Source organism: Podarcis vaucheri (genome assembly GCF_965113315.1).
Source record: "Podarcis vaucheri genome assembly, chromosome: 5".
In the NCBI taxonomy this organism is placed as follows: Eukaryota; Metazoa; Chordata; class Lepidosauria; order Squamata; family Lacertidae; genus Podarcis; species Podarcis vaucheri.
This window is the reverse complement of record NC_138763.1, coordinates 104229988-104238378: the sequence shown is the minus strand read 5'-3', so window position 1 is coordinate 104238378 and position 8391 is coordinate 104229988.

Here is an 8391-nt window from a genome sequence, read left to right as displayed (position 1 = left end):
TATCTCTACATATGTAACTTAATCCTAGAAATAATGTGAACTTGGAAGCCACTCACTGCAAGAGGATTTCCTGGGCCCAGTACATACACTGAATGTGGATTGGGGCCTCTCAATTCCCAATCTCCCACAATATATTGACAAGAACTGCTGCTTATATATATATATTAACTGCAGCCTACCTTACATGGCTATAGCCTTTCTTTATGTCACCTGCCAACCTAGCAGTTTGAAAGCAGGTCAAACTGCAAGTAGATAAATAGGTACCACTCCAGTAAGAAGGTAAACAGTGTTTCCGTGCGCTGCTCTGGTTCGCCAGAAGTGGCTTAGTCATGCTGGCCACATGACCCGGAAGCTGTACGCCAGCTCCCTCGGCCAGTAAAGCGAGATGAGCGCTGCAACCCCAGAGTCGGCCACGACTGGACCTAATGGTCAGGGGTCCCTTTACCTTTATGTCACATTATTTGAAGGTTGGACTGTTGCTGTCTGGGGAGGTTCAAATTCCAAAAAAGTTAACACATCTTGGAAAGGTGTGGAGAAATATTTTGAGGCTGTCTGTTGCCTATTGTCAACAGAAGGTAAATCTTTTGGCATGCATAAACTAGTTCAATAATCACTTCCACGGCACAGAGAACTATAACTAGTTTTGCATGTGATCTGGCCCAATATGTCAATGATGGGTTTCTTTAAACTTCCTTTAAAAAATCTCTCATTTTTTCTTCTTCTTCTTCTTCTTCTTCTTCTTCTTCTTCTTCTTCTTCTTCTTCTTCTTCTTCTTCTTCTTCCTTATACAGTGGTACCTCGGTTTAAAAAATTAATCCGTTTCAGAAGTCCATTCTTAAACCGAAACCGTTCTTAAACACACTTGCCCTAATGAGGCCTTCCGCTGCCAGTGCCCTTCCAGAGTTCGGATTCCGTTCTTAGACTGCGGTAAATTTTGCAAACTGGGACACTACTTCCGTTTTTGCAGAGTTCGTAAACAGGGCTGTTCTTAAACTGAGGTACCACTGTATTAATTATAAGATTCTGTTACCAATTAATAAAAGCTAACAACAACAACAACAACAACAACAACAGCTAATAGCTTGTCTGCCCTTCCATTCACTAACATCTGAAGAACCCTCTTGCTTTCTTTTGCAGCTGTCGTGTGCTCCATCCTGTAGCCAGGCATTGCATCCAAGGAGGCCCAGTTCCATGCTGATGGCTGAGCTGCTGGATTTAACTTTGTGATAGTTGACACATCTGATGTTGCATCAAATATGATTACCACTCCTAATTCAAGCATCTGGGCTTGCATCACAGAGATGTATGCCACTTGGGAGATTTATCACTGGTCAACAACAAATTTGTTGTCTGCGTTTTTTCAGTTGATTTAGGACAAATCTGATGCGCTGAATCAAAAAATCACATGGGTTTTGCTCAGTCAGATCAAGTTTTTGAGCTATGGCCACATGTCTTTTTTTACGTTTTTGTTCACATGTACGCTTGTGTGGAGCATTTTAGAAGAAGTTGGTGGGGGTAAAATGCCATGTCGAATAATTGTTTTGATTGGAAATGATTATTTTAATGACAAGAAGTATTCAGGTCTGATAGTTCTGGGTGGTTATGTCGAAAAGGGATCAGTTTGAAGTCATAAAACCTCGAAATCTTCCATAAATTGGTGCGGCTGGGATCAACAGAAAGAACCGGAGCAGCCTCAAGTATCCTGATCTTCAATCAGCACGTCGTCCTGTAGAACAACAAGTTGTCCAGGAGAAGAAGTGGTTCTTGAAGATGATGCTCCACATCCATTTTCCCTAAAGGAGTTGAATGATCTAGTTCGCGACCTCAGCTTGTCAAAGGACTCTGCCGAACTGTTGGCATCCAGATTGAAGGAAAAAAACCTCCTCTCTGACAGTGCTCGCATCAGCTTCTTCCGCAACAGGCATCAAGAGTACCTCCGTTTTTTCTCGGAAGAGAAGGACTTGGTGTACTGTGCAGATATTGCACAGCTTCTGCTCAAGCTTGGAGTGCCACAGTACGAACCCAAAGATTGGAGACTGTTCATTGACAGCAGCAAGCGATCACTGAAATGTGTTCTGCTACACAACGGCAACCAGTTTGCCTCTATACCCCTGGCTCACTCGAGTACACTGAAGGAGAACTATGAAGCGGTGAAGTATATGCTGGAGAAAATTTTTTATGATCAGCATAAGTGGTTTATTTGTGTTCACCTGAAGATGGTGAACTTTTTGTTGGGACAACAGTCTGGCTTCACCAAGTACCCATGTTTTCTGTGCATGTGGGATAGCAGGGACCGTGCTCAGCATTACACGAAGGAGGACTGGCCTGTGCGGGAGGAATTGGTGCCTTGCAAAGAAAGGAACGTCTTCAACGACCCTCTGGTGGACAGAGACAGAATACTCTTCCCACCACTGCACATCAAGCTCGGCTTAATCAAGCAGTTCACCAAGGCTCTGGACAAGGATGGTGACTGCTTCACTTACTTGTGCCAGGCTTTTCCAGGATTGACCATGGAGAAGTTGAAAGCTGGCATCTTTGACGGTCCTCAGATCCGTCAGCTCATCAGAGATCCAGAGTTTGGAAACTCAACGAACGAAGTGGAACTGGAAGTGTGGAAGGCATTTGTTCTGGTAGTGAAGAACTTTCTTGGCAACAATAAGGCCAGAAACTACGCAGAACTTGTCAACAACATGCTGACTGCTTTCAGAAACCTGGGCTGCAACATGAGCGTCAAGATGCACTACCTATTTTCACATATGGACCGGTTTCCTGAGAACCTGGGTTCAATGAGTGACGAGCAGAGGGAGAGATTCCATCAGGACATGAAAGAGATGGAGACCAGGTATCAGGGTCGCTGGGACGCAGTCATGATGTCTGACTACTGTTGGACTCTGAAGAGAGACCTCCCTGCCGCTGAGCATTCCTGGAGTTCCAAGAAACGGAAGTTCAAGCCCTGAAGTTTGAAAAATGGTGAAGCAACATGCAATTTATGTGTACTTACCTTTATCAATGCCCACCATTCAGTTTACAGTAAACCTGACCTGATGGAGAGAAACGGATGCCATTTCCTGATTCAGCAGTGCAAAAATACCCTAAATCAGTTTAGAAATCTAGACAACATTCAAAAAGTAAAAAATTGTTGCCCAGTGTTATGAGCCAAGTAATAAATATAAACAAACAAACAAACAAACAGAGAAAGTGTGAGAGCACACAGGTAGCATTCCTATCTTCACAGATCGTTTAAATTTAGTACCAGGAATTCAGGTGGTGCGCCACTCTAGTCTTTTTCTTCCTGATAGTGCTTCCCAAAACTCATAAGGTGAACACAATATTCAAGAGGAAAAGTGTAAGAGTGAAGGAAACTGCAATGAACCAGACCAGACCATTGGTTCCTCTAGCTCAGCTCTGTCTACACAGACTGGCAGCAGCTCTCCAGATGCTCTCCCAGCTGGACCTGGAGATGCTGGCAATTGAAGCGGAGACCTTCTGCATGCCAGGCAGCTGCTCTGCCGCTGAGCTGTGCCCCATATTGTTGGGTCCTCCAAATCTAAACTGAAGGCATTACATATCCCCCCTTTATTTGGGGGGGGGATGTTGGAAAGCTGTATACATAAGTTTCTAGCAGCATTTTCTAGAGACTCATGTACCCCATTTGGTATTGTAATTTGAAGGAACTGCATATGACAAAGAGGTACTTCCTGATGCTGTGAGCCATTCCAGAGCAGATCTGATTCCTATAAAAGCAGAGCCAGAGTCTGGGGATGCAATGCCTCAGAATTCCACCAGAGGGCTGGAAGCCTCTCTAATTTGCTACCCAGACAGATGGATAGAAAGAGCAGGCACTTTGGGAGAAGGAAAGGAGCAGTTTCTGAAGTAGTGTTCAAATAGGAAGATAGTTTTAGAAGGGAGTTAGAGAGTTTGTTCTGGTCTCTGTGTGTAACATCCACCCTGAGGAAAATATCTACAGCTAGAGAAAGGAGTCTCTGAGCTTAGATTAGTGTTCTTTAGTGTTCTCTGAGAGTCTTCAGGTAGGAGGGCTGAGTTTGAGCCAGGAAAAGTAGAGCTGTGAGGATAGAGCGACAGGAAAGGAGAGATCTTCTGGAAAGGGAAGACTCCCAAGTGGGGTGATCCTCTGGGTCTGTTGCACTGTTTGGAGTACCTCAGGAGTAGGATTGTTGAAAAGTTGGATAACTGACAGAAAGTATCACCTTGTTTAGGAAACCAAAGTATTAAGCTGTAACACTGCAACAACTAAGTTAAGGAACTGAAATGAAATAACTAGAAATAGACTAAGCATTTACCAACTAGTCTAGAAACTTATAACATCTAACTGAAGAGTAAGAACCGAAAACAAACAACTGAAGGTTAAAAGAAGCTGTGTGTTTACTACCTTGTTTAGAAGCCTGTAACATCCAATATCCAGGGCTTTTTTCTGGGGTTATGCAGGGGTACACATATCCCTAAACATTTTGTGAATCTAAGTTTGGCCTCATTGAGGGGCAGTATTTCAATATGAGTAGTACCCCTAAACATTTTTTGGGGGTGGGGTAAAGCACTGGAGTTAGTATAATTATTAGTAAGTTAACTGTTTACTGAAAGAACTTTATCTCCAGACACCTCGTTTGTTTTACCAACTTTGTTCTGTAAAATAAATATTTCTTAATTGTTCACCTTCTGTCTGGGTTTCCCAAGTATCAAAGTTTTACCTCACGCAAAAACCATAGGAAAACCTGTCGTGTTTTCAGGATACACAGAGATGCCACAATTGGTATACAGGGGTGGAATCCGCTTCCACGGTCCTCTGCCTGGTGAGCCCCTTAGTTGCAGCAGGGCCAAAACTAGCTTTCTGTCACTTGGGTCCAAGACCCAGTTTGGCATTCCCCCAGGTGCGTGTATGTGTACCCACACCCACACACCTCAAGACATTTATTTGTAAAGGCCATAAAAAGTAGGCAATATATAATTTGAATACAAAGGAATCCTAAGAAGTATTATGACTGTATGACCAAAGGGAAAATGAGCATCCCTTCCAGTAAAAGCAAATTGTTTGTCAAAAGGAAAACTTTGAGGTGCAGCAATTGTTTATCTGAGGTCAGGTTTTTAATTGGATTTATTTAGTCACAGGATCATTAAAGTACTGCATTTCCATAAGATCAGCCAAGACCCTCTGATTTCCTTTTAAACTGGGTTTTTTTTTGTCTCTTTGAGGCTTTTTGCCATCCACCCCTTTTCTTGGTTCTGTGCAAACCCTTTCAAGGAGTTTTGATGTGTAAATTTTCTCCTGAGTAAGCTTCAACAAGATTCCCTTCAATTTTATTTTTGTGGTGGGAATGTTGAGGGTGGCAGGAGAGGATACAGTGGTACCTCGGGTTACATACGCTTCAGGTTACAGACGCTTCAGGTGACAGACTCCGTTAACCCAGAAATAATGCTTCAGGTTAAGAACAGAAATTGTGCTCCGGCGGTGCGGCAGCAGCAGGAGGCCCCATTAGCTAAAGTGGTGCTTCAGGTTAAGAACAGTTTCAGGTTAAGTATGGAACTCTGGAACGAATTAAGTCCTTAACCCGAGGTACCACTGTATATTGATTATTAATATCCTTCCTAACTTGTGGCAGAAAGTTTCTTTACATAGCAGAGTTACATTCCCCTTCTTAAGCAGCAGAAAGCAGGTTGCAAACTCACGTGAGCCTCTTAAGACAATAAGCAATTCAGTCTGGCTTGAACTAGATGTTACAGGTGGGGCAGTGGGAATTTGACATCAAGTGCCTGGCTTTCTTTGAAACATTAAGATAAAACCCTTCATGAATGATGTTCTTTCCCAAATGGGTTAATGAACCAGCTTAAATTGTAGCAACAGGTTTGAACTAGATGCAGTTATGCTTCGCGGTGAGGAGCTTCATTCTTCATCACTTAAGATTTTCTGTACCTAGGATTTGAAGAACAAGTCACTGATCAGTCATATGAGCAGTCACATTCATACTGGTGAGATAATTTTCCTGATGTGAAGCAAACAGCTCCTAAACATGTGGCTATTTTTATGTGGTGGTTGGAACCATCTTGAGAAATTAATCTAGGTCACTCTGCCGACATGACATTCTACAAAACTTAATAAAACTTGATTTTTCTCTCTAAGCAGTGCTAGAGCGAAAAATATTTAATATAAATATTAAAATATTTAATTTGCCTCGGCCCAGTAGACCTGAAGGAGCGTCTCCACCCCCATTGTTCTGCCCGGACGCTGAGGTCCAGCGCTGAGGGCCTTCTGGCGGTTCCCTCATTGCGAGAAGTGAGGCTACAGGGAACCAGGCAGAGGGCCTTCTCGGTAGTGGCGCCCTCCCTGTGGAACACCCTCCCACCAGATGTCAAAGCGATAAACAACTACCTGACATTCAGAAGACATCTTAAGGCGGTTCAGGGAGGTTTTTAATGTGTGATATTTTAGTGTATTTTTGGTTTCTATGGAAGCCGCCCAGAGTGGCTGGGGAAACCCAGCCAGATGGGCAGGGTATAAATAATAAATTATTATTATTATATAATAAAACAGAAAAACAAAACAAAACAAAACTCTATAAAAGCAGAGTTGCACAGCCATTTCGTCTCTCTGTTTGATTCAACTCTTAGTTTGGCCTTATCCATTTTGTTGCCTGCTGGCTCTCAGCCAGCAGCGCTTGAGTCCATCCTCAACAAAGGATGTGAGCCACGTTATAAGTTTGTAACCTGAAGCTTAAAGCCTGCCTTCTAGGATGTGTACTGTGAACAACTTGTGAGTATACTTATTGTTATATTTTTAAAGACAGACTTGTGAGTCTTTATTGTATTTTAAGAGGCAGAAAAGGGGGCATCAGAGATAATCCATCTGGGCAAGCCAGTTTGGATTAGTCACTTTGCAGAGATTCAAATGAATCTATCAACTAGCTTCTGGGAATATAGAGGGTATTTGTGGGAGTGAAGGAAGGATAATACCTAACAAATATTTCCTTGTCTATTATCCTAAACATCCGCACAAGACAAAGGCTCTGAAATTACATCTGTGAGCTCCTTTAGTACCATTGGATGCAGCTCATCAGACTCTGCAGATTCGAATTCATTTAAAGCAGCTAGGTGTTCCCTTACCACCTCTTTTCCCATCTTGGGCTGCAGCTCCCTCCTTATGTCACTTATTCTGTTATCACCAGGTTGGGCATCGCTTTCCTTTTGGGTGAAGACAGAGGCCACGTAGCACCACCTCAGTTTCCTGGGCATCAATGAAGCTCTTATCCCCAGTGCCACCTGCCCTTTTGTCATTCTTTTGTTTTCTCCCTCCCCCTCAAGACCTTGTTTAAAGCTCTCCTGATCAAATTCTCAAGACTCTTGGCAAACACGTTCTTGCCAACCGCTGTGAGGTTGCAGCCCATCTTTCGCCAGAAGTCCTTCCTCAAGGAAGCAGAGACCATGATCCAAGAAGCCAAATCCTTCCTGACAACACCACCTGTGCAGCCAGTGGTTTACTTCCAGTATTTTCCTCATTGTAATACCTTTTAAATTGTTATACCTTTTAAAGCAACAACATCGCCTCTCTCTTTTTGCTCCCAAACAATGAACACTGTGCCTTTGAATCAAACAAGGGTTGGCAGGCTATAGTAATGCAGTCTACTTCCATTCTACTGCTACATCGTCAGTGGCCTATGCCGTCCAAAGCCTTTGGAATAGAGATTGTATCAACATTTTGATATATGCTGGATATACGGAATGTCTGGATATTAGGACATTTCTGACACTCCCTTATAAGCTTCACTCTTTAATATTTGAAGAAAAATGCCATTATGATCAACCTGCTAATATCATCACTACCCAGGAATTCCTCAATTGAACCATTATGGGAGATCATGGGAAGGATTGAAAATAGACCCATTTTGAGTGAATTCATACTTCTGTTGATGACTTGGCTGGTGCAAAGAGAGCCCGCAGCCACAAATTGTTGCAAGCAATAGATGTCTTTCAGCAGGAGACAGAGGCTCATTTAGACAATCTGGACATACAAGCTGTCACCTAGTATGCAGATATCTGTGACCCTTCCTGCACACATTGTTGTGTGGTTCTGGCCAAGCACACCCCTGAGGTGAGTTCTGATTATTACCATGTGAAGGATATTATCAGCAAGGCCAAAAGAAACTAAAGCACAATCCTAACAGTGCAATAGGAAAAGTAAGACATATTGAATTAAATGCTGCTTGCTTCCAGGGAACTTGAGTTAGGATTGTAGTCTAAGAAATGCAATCAACAAATAAATTTTTAATATTTATTTTTAACATTTAGCTATTAACAATGTCTTCTGGGAGGGGCACAATTTTTAAGTAAACAAACAAATAAAAGCAATTTAAAAAATAAACAGTAAGATCAATGCAACTATTT